This window comes from Chenopodium album, chromosome 23 (genome assembly GCF_948465745.1).
Source record: "Chenopodium album chromosome 23, dcCheAlbu1.1, whole genome shotgun sequence".
NCBI classification, from domain to species: Eukaryota; Viridiplantae; Streptophyta; class Magnoliopsida; order Caryophyllales; family Amaranthaceae; genus Chenopodium; species Chenopodium album.
Genome location: NC_137856.1, coordinates 4,015,576 through 4,024,960, shown reverse-complemented (window position 1 = coordinate 4,024,960; position 9,385 = coordinate 4,015,576). Strand labels below are relative to the sequence as shown.

Genomic DNA, 9,385 nt, shown 5'->3' with positions numbered 1-9,385 from the left:
ATTGAAAAGCTAAAAATTAAATAAGAGATAATGTCCCAAGGGGGCACGGTATGAGAGAGGGTATTTTCCAGGAAGTTTCATAGATATAAATAATTGTAAAATCTTCCTAATAATATGGAACGAAACGAAAAGAAAACGTACAATTCGTATACTCCGTAATTCTTTTCCGTGGAACATGCTGCTTGCTTTCTTATCATCACTCTCAGCGTTAGACCCGTGTTTTTGCAGATTTTTTTTTGGGATAAATTTAGCTGATTTTTTTTTTTTAAAAAAAAACCTAATTATTGATTTTTGTGACCGACCTACTTTGATTAATCGAATAGGTTGTTGGACATTTTACTTTTTAATTTGAGTTTAACATTGTTCATATTTTGTGTATGGTCGACTTTTAGAGTTTTAGGTTGCTTGATAGGAAATAATTCATGAGTCATCATGTAATTTGATAATTTCTAATTTGGGTGGAGTTTAATAATATATAATTATAAAAATAACCTCTTATTTTGTCCAAAATTACGAAAAATAGTGTCATTATTATATACTTATTTGCATATAATTATTGTTATAGAAAAATCTACATATAATTGTTACGAGTATCTGTTTTTTTGAAAGCACTCAAGCTTGTTTGATAAGAAAAAGGAATACGGAGTACAACAATTATATAACTATAGCCAGTGAAGAACTCTGTATGTGCTAATGAGGGATTGTTCAATTAATTACGTCTATATTATACAAAGTCTTACAGAGTTACAGCGTAAATGTCAACTAATTAATTCAAAAAAGTCAAGTAAAAATGGTACCCATAAACTGAGGATAACCCATCTACAATACTTACCCCATCTACAATAATTACGAAGTATTGCATATAACATCACCATTACATACAAAATACTTCATGATAAACTATCCACGTAATATATATCAAGCAGATACTCAGATAGTACCATGTCTATTGTGGAGTAAATGCTCCTCAGCCCCTTAAAGAGGGTGGGTATTACTAGATCGAGAAATAAAGATAGAAGATGAGAGGTGGGATACACATATGCCAAGTAAATAAGATACACCTTATTTTGTGACTTTTATATTAATACAGTAAATAAATTGCTGATATGCTATCTTGCATGTAGAATTTGTTTTAACTTTTAACTGCGGAGTAGGTAGAACCGTAGAATAGGTACTAACGGCGTGTTCTCATACGTTAAAATTCAGTTTATTTCAGCTCCTAATTTCCTTCTCTTATAAATTATTCATTTCAGTACAGTACAGTTTAGTTCAGCTCAGTTCAGTTCAGTTCAGTTCAACTGAGTTCAGTCAATGAGAACAGGACCTATACGTTTATTTTCAGTTTAGTTCAGTTCGGTTCAGCTCCTAATTTCTTTCTCCTATAAAATATTCATTTCAATTCAGTTTAGTTCAGCTCAGCTCAGTTCAGCTAAGTTCAGTCAATGAGAACAGGCCCTAATAGTCTTGATGTAATTGAACATTCTTAATTACTCTCTTATTAAAGAAAAAAAAACAACTGTTTGTCTCATGTAAGAAATATCATACTGATAGGCAAAAGTAGGATTACACAATTGTAAATGTCTAATTGGACCAATTGGTAAATAAAACTTATGAGGAAGAAAGTGATACACGACAATGATTATCAATTAACCACGATATCAAATTTTCAATACTCTCACATATGAATTGAGGTAGGATAGACAATTAAATTTAATCAAGTCAATGTTTTAAATAGGTTTTATTTAAGAAAGAGAGAACATTGCAATAAAGTCGGCTATGTAGGGTAGTAATGTCCAATTTCTTTCTAACCAAATTAGACGAAAGGTTGTGGATAGAAGGTGTTCCTCCTATGTGATAAGTCTACTGTGGATGAATGATACTTATGCCGTTGTGCCAACTATCCTTAATTTTCATGAAAGGGACTAGTTAATCAATAAGGGAGGAGGAGTGGCCAAAAAAATATTTTTTAAAAAAATCAATAACGACAATTTTGACATCGACTAAGACAAATGCATCCAATTAATCAATAAGAGAGGGAAGCCGAGTATTTATGGGGGAATTTTGGAGGAAAAAGGGGTGTATTTAGGAAAAATGAAGCCACGTACCTAGCATGAATCAGTTAAAGTTGAAAAATAGAGGGTTAACGTCGTAAAATTAATAAAGATTTTATCAAACAAGTTGCTTTTAAGGTTTGAAGTTGCCAAAAGAAATTTTAAAAATTGTATTTGACAAAAGTGACCATTGACAAATTTTATATGTTTCAATAACCATAATTGTAATAAGCATTTCTTTACCCATTTCATCTAGCCCACAATTGGATGAACTAATCTAGTACATAACGGCCTAAAATAGTGAATATATGGCCCTTTTCAAGCCCACAACTTTCAAATAAGCTTTGAAATCGAAGGACATTCATACATGCTTCCATTTCTTCCACTTCATTTCTCCTACATCCTGTGATCCTGTCATAGTAGTAAAACGGTAAAAACTTCATGCTTTTGATGTAAGCATACATATTTTTCTTATTTTGTAAACGTATGTAACCACTAGACTCCTAAAAACTTTTTTGGCAATTGGTAATGAATTAATTTAGTTTGTAAGAATATGGTGAAAATCTAATGTTACTATCCATAGAAAAGTTCCATTGCTACATGTAATTCATTTTTTCTAAAAATATTACAAACCATTACTTATTTAGTGGCAAACTGTCAATGGAAATATATGAAGAGGTCCTTTGGGGATGGAATTCCATTATCACAAAAAATGAAGTTTCCTTGCAATCTTACACAATTACACACATATTTGTAATAATTCTTGTGAGTTATGACCATTTACCAACGATCCTTAAATATGGTTTAATAGCATGGCAAATTCTTAGATTATAAAAGTGATACAGATAAAAAGGAAATCAAAAGGAATTTTAAGGTAGGGTTAAACTTAATCTTTACCGAAATCTAAAAAATACTATGTATTTTTGCAAATTTACAAGAAGTAGCTGAAATATTTTTATCCAAATCACACCTTATGCATTGTATTACACATCTGTTAATTGTTATCAATATTCTACTCAAGTATATGTCAAGAGTTGAACATATAGTGTCTACATAAATCTTTTGCCGCTCATCCTACGTTACCAAATTTTCCTAAATTCCTTTTATCAAATGCTGTTAAGCGTCATTTATAACCGTTTACCAAATAACGGTTGGAGTTTTTTTTATTGGATACGAGCAATTTTTTTCCATTGTTTACTAGCCCACAAATAGATGGACTAGCCAGTAGCCACACAATTGAGTTAATGGACCCATTCCCAATTTCCCCAAAATCCAAACATCAATGCATCTTCTTCTTCTTCCCCTTCGTTTCTTCTTCTTCCTCTGTTTCTCACTCTAGTAAACTCCTTCAAGCTTCAATGCTCTTTGCATTAACCAGAAGATTAAGAACCATAAACCCATCAATCAAACCACCCACTTTCAATTTCACTTTCTCTCTCCTCCATTCAACCCTCTCTCATTCTCTCTCCTTTGACATTGATCAAACCCTTAAACCTCTCACTAAACCCCAACTCAAAACCCTACTCTTCTCTCACTACAACAATGGCAAATTCTCCAATCTCCTCCAAAACGTCGTCGCTTTACCCTCTGTTCTCTTCACAGCTTCCCATAATCTCACTCACCCAACTCGCTCGTTTCAACTCATTCTTGACTCGGTTTCGACCCGGTTCGACCTCTACCAACTCGCTGAAGAACTTTCTAGCAATGAATTTGATGTGGGATCTTGCTGCGTCAAATTGGGTTCTTCTCAAAGTAAAGGTAAATCTCTTGTTTTGCCCAATTTAAAGCTTAAAGTTGTAATTGAAGCTTTGAGAATGGTGCTTGATTTGATATATGATGGTGGGTTCCCTACCTTTGTTTATGGGGGTAGAGAGGGTTTAGGCCGGCATACCGCGATTCGATACATGAAAAACTCTGTTGAAAACCCTAATTGGTGGTTTACTGTTGCATTTGATAGAGTTGTTTTTGATTCTAGGCATGTTGGTAGGTTGTGTTCTGTGTTAGGAGATAGAATTGATGATGTGAGATTGATTGGATTGATTGAGAAGTTGTTTGAGACCGAGGCGGCGAGAATTGAATTGGGTGGGTTTGAATTAGGGAAAGGATTGCCTCAAGAATGTGGGTTATGTGGGGTTTTGATAAATGTATATTTGAATGATTTTGATAAGAAGGTTCAGAGGATTCGGCTTCGAATTAATGAGCAGAATCCTAAGTTTGATGATGATAATGTGAGTGATGGTGCTGTGTATAAGCCTTTGAAGGTGTATGCTGTTAGGTATTTGGATGAGATGTTGTTGATTACTTCGGGGTCGAAGGTGGTGGCTATGGATTTGTTGAATTGGGTTGTTAAGCATTTGGAAGGGGAGTTGGAGTTGAAGGTGGATAGACTGAGGACTGTTATCCATAGTGCTGTTTCAGAGAAGATTGATTTTTTGGGGATGGAGTTTCGGGCTGTTACACCTTCTGTCCTGCGGCCTCCTCTCTCGGAGAAGGCCAAGAGGGCACGGTTGAAGTTTCGTAGGCAGAAGGAAGTTAGGTTGATGGAGATGAAAAATGCAAGGGAAAGGAATAGGAAGATGTTGGGGATGAAGCTATTTAGCCATGTATTTAATAAGTTGAAGAATGGTAACAATAGGTTTAAGTTTGATTACCAGATTGAGAATGAAGTAAGAGAAATTTTTAGCTCTTGGGCGGATGAGGTAGTGCAGGAATTTTTGGAGTCTGTGGAAGAGAGATGGAGTTGGCATCGAGAGCTTACTGCTGGTGATTTCCTTTCGTTGAAAAGAATTAGAGATCAGCTGCCACAAGAGCTCGTTGATGCCTATGATAAGTTTCAAGAGGAAGTTGACAAGCATTTGAATCCAGTGAAGGCTAGGAAGGCATTAGAGGAAGAAAAAAGGAAAGAGGAAGAGGAAGAGGAGAGGAAATACAGTGAGAGGACAGTTGAGGATTTGACAAGACTCTGCATGAAAGTCACGGCACCCATTGAGCTGGTTAGAAAGTCAGTCAGGCTTGCAGGATTTACCAATGATATGGGTCGACCTAGGCCGATCAGTTTGCTGGCTGCCCTTGAAGATATTGATATCATAAAGTGGTATGCAGGGGTAGGAAGAAGATGGCTCGAGTACTTCTGCTGCTGTTGTAACTTTGAAATGGTGAAAACAGTTGTATCCTATCATTTGAGATTCTCCTGTCTCTTGACACTAGCAGAAAAACACGATGCTACAAAAGCTGAAACCATTAGGCATTTTTCAAAGGATTTGAAAGTTTCTGATTTGAATGGAAATGAGGAATTGTACTTTCCCTCTGAAAGGGAGGTAAAAAGAACTGGAGATGGCCATCTCTCAGATCCGAAACCTGTTGATAGTGCTCTAGCCTTGAATCTAATCAGATTAGCATATGATGTGCCATCTAGTACGTGTGCTGCTCATTTTTGTGATTGTAATGATACAATTACTTACCAAGTTTTGCTACTGCAAAATCGCTCAAACATTAAACCAGTGGATCAAAAGAAGTGGGTTCCAGGAATGGCTGCTATCCATGATAGTTTGGGCAGGAGGTGTTTTGCTCTGTGTGCTGACCATATTAGTGATCTACATTTGGGTAAAATAACTCTACAAGATATTGACTGCACTTCTTTTGTTGAAGTAGATTAACTAATTATTCTGGTTTGGCTTCTCTCAATCTCTTACTATTGTTATACATATACTTGTAGTATAAGTTGACATTAGTAGTTTAGTATGAATAGTGATTTGTACATCAATTTCATTGAGTGAATATACAAGCATAACTTCCAGATACTTTCGTCACTTGCTTTTAGCAATTGATCAGAACTGCTAGAAACTATAGCAGTAAACTGCTATATATCTTAGACATCGATTGTCTTAAATAATGGTTTGTTATTGTTCTTGGTAATAGGTAGTTTAGCAAAAATACTACATTATGCTGAATCTTATGAAATTATAGAACCTAACAAAAACTGATTTTTTTTTTATTTTTTTAATTTTTTTTTTATTTAAATTAATGTTGATATTTTGCACTAAACTTTACCTCTCAGCACAAAATGAAACTATCATATCAGTAATGTATGTAACAGGTAAGCCATCAATTTGTAAAACCCGTTCCTTATAATCACTGGGCAAGGAAAACCTGATAATTGCAATGATGATATTAATGATAAACTCAGTTGGTTCCTTGCAAAGGATTTTCAGCTTATTAGGAGGAAGGCAGTCTTTCACAATCGATTCCAAGTAAAGTCACTATCTTGCAATTGGCTTCCATCAGCAGCTTGATTAGAAACAACAGGTAGTCAATTTCATACCAGTACCCGTTATGATGGATCCTGGTCTTTTCCGAGGCTTCTATTACCCGTTAGAAGTCCATATCTCATCAATCTTATTCTTGGCTTGATTCATAAAGTCCTTGGGGCTTTCTGACTAGTTGTCATAAAACAGCTTTACACGGCGAAAGGCTTCAGCAACTACACTGCGCAAAGATTTGACACAACTCACCCAAGGTAATACAAAACCATGGATTAGCTCCCCTGTTTTCTGGCTTAATGCTCCTAAACCTAGAACACTCTTTTTCGCACATTTGCAGATCATCTCACATAGCTTTTCGGCACAGCTGCAGATCATCTCCCAAACTTCTCTTCTCTACAACTGCGCGTAAAGCTTGAACACTGTATTGTACACATTTGCAGATATCTTCCACAGATTGTTCGCATATGTGCTTGTCTTCTCGACCGTCCCATCAGTGAAACCATATTTTCTTCTCATTCAATGTGGTACGCACCACTCTCACCCACTTTCTCACCATGAAGTTGTATCGGTGTAATGATATCCCTAGAGCATCACTAGAGCCGAGATGAAACGTTAAGTCCACCTTAGCTTTGCCTCCACCTCCAGGCATCCCTCACAAATTCACAGTCTCACGCAAAAAAGATAAGGCAGAACAATATTGGATGCCAAGCTAAATAAGGTCACAATAATTCTCTGTATTTTATTTTTCTATATATATACACACAAAATAGTACTTGGGTTACATGGCTAGCCATAATATTCACAGTCTCACGCAAAAGAACGACCCATTTGGGTTGATTATGCGGGTATTAAGGAAGTTAAGTAAAAAGAAGTACAAGTATATTGAAAAGATAAATTTACATGGGGTTTGTAAAAAAATAAAGAGAGAAAGTAATAAAATAACGTGGAAAATCAAATTTTTATATGGGGAAACTAATTTTGCACAAATATTGTAGCAAATTGGTAGGTGTTTTAATGCAAATGGGTCATTCTTTTTGAGACAAAGTTTTGGCCAAATGGGTCGTTCTTTTTGGGACGGAGGGAGTACATTAATTTCATTGAGTGAATATACGAGCATAGATTTTCAGATAATTTCCCTGCTTTCTTTTAGCTGTTGATCAGCCACTAATCACTTTTGAGTCATTCATTGAACAAAATGCCAGTAATTTTAGCAGTTAGCAGCTATATCTTAGACAGAAATTATCTGAACAACGATGTGTTATTGTTCTTGATTATAATAGACAGTTAAGCAAAAAAGACTGCATTATAAAACCAACAAATAAAACTGATATTTTATTTAATAGTGAGATTTTACACTGCAACATCTCTCAGCACGAAAACAAACTTACATAGAAGTAACATGGCAGGATATCAGTCTGCAAAACTCTCGTTACCAGTAATCCCAGGCTAAAAAGAACTGATAATTCTACATATGATATCAATGATAACCTTAGCTATATCAGCAATGTTCTTAGTTGGTGCCTCGCATAGGCTTGCCAGCTTCTTTATCTGCAAACAGAGATGGTGATTTCCATATCCGAGTATAGTTGATACCATGCATAGGGCGTTAATCAGATTCTTGATTAGAACCGATACATGCTCATTTTCTTTCCCGAACCCCTGGTAACGCTTCCTAGTAATCTCCGAAATTTCTTTTGCATAGTAGAAGAAAGTTTTGACGTAGTATAACAATTTCAATATAACCGGTACCGATCCAGGAGAACTCTCCCAATTGCTTTCTATTTGAGTGGCAGACTCCCAACTCTCATATGTATTTTTCTTGGCTTGATTCATAGAATCCTTCAGGTCTTCTGATAAGTTGTCGTAGAAGGGCTTCACTCGCCAATAAGCTTCATCAACAACAAGGTGCAAAGTTTGGACACAAGGGTATGCATAAGCATGGATTAGCTTATGTATTTTCTGGCTTAATGCAAGTAAAGCTTGAACACTTACTGTTGCACATTTGCAGATAAGCTCACATAGCTTTTCAGCACAATTGCTGATCATCTCCCACAGATACTCTGTACCTGTGCGTACGGCTTTAACACTGTATTGTACGCATTTGGAGATCATCTCCCACAGATTTTTTGCACATTCGCATACGCTTACCATTGAGTGGGAATTCTTGTACTATCTATAGTTAAGATCGATGAGAGTTTGATATGAAGAGAGTTTAATACGATGAGAGTTTGAGTACTATTTATAGTTGAAGATCTTAGGAGTTATAGAATATGTATGGGACGATTCCATGTTAAGTGTACCATATTAAGTGCATAATCTTTGGGAAGTGAAAGAGCAGGCCTTAAAATCATTAATGGGGTACATCGTACATCCTCTCTTATTCTGTTAGTATTCTCGAAAATATGCAGGAAGTGTTTCATTCATTTGACTGAATTTAACAGACTTTTATGAGCTTAGAGAGCATCTGTGTCCAAAGTTCTAAGGATTCGAGAACTGGAAGGTCATTGCTAATTTGCTATGCTATCCAGTGATGTGAACTGCTTTTAATGTTGACAGTAGTGGCAGAACCATGATTTTAACAATTGGTAGGATATTGTACCATCTGGAAATCTTTTTATTAAGCCCTTAAACTCTATCTTCTTAAACATTTCAAGAATAAATACAAATCAGACACAACTGCGTACCTTGTAGCAATCGCGAAAAAATGTTCTTAATATCATTAAGATTCAAATTTACTTTACGTAGTATTTTAATCCATCAAATGTTACCTTAGACTATAATTCAACGCTTTATGCAATGACCCTTTTACGAGTATAATATATCTTCTCATGGATTTGAAATCACTGAACACATTCTTCGTATGAAATAGCATGATCCAAAATACCAACTATAAGTAATAATTTAATTGTGCATATGTTTAAAGAAACATTAAAAAATTACAATCAAAGTAGAAAAAAATGAAAATTGAATTTGGGAAAGAGAATTGAACCGGTGACCCTTGGTGGAAAATTAATGTTTTGAGGTTGCTAGTATTCTTAGATATAATTATGCATTTCATACTTCGTATTTTAT

The 9,385-nt window shown here is 35.3% G+C and overlaps 1 pseudogene; it reads left to right on the top strand.

Moving 5' to 3' along the window:
- Nucleotides 1-3,403: 3,403 nt before the first annotated feature.
- Nucleotides 3,404-5,842, top strand: LOC145608667 (nuclear intron maturase 3, mitochondrial pseudogene; annotated as a pseudogene).
- The last annotated feature ends 3,543 nt before the right edge of the window (nt 5,843-9,385 follow it).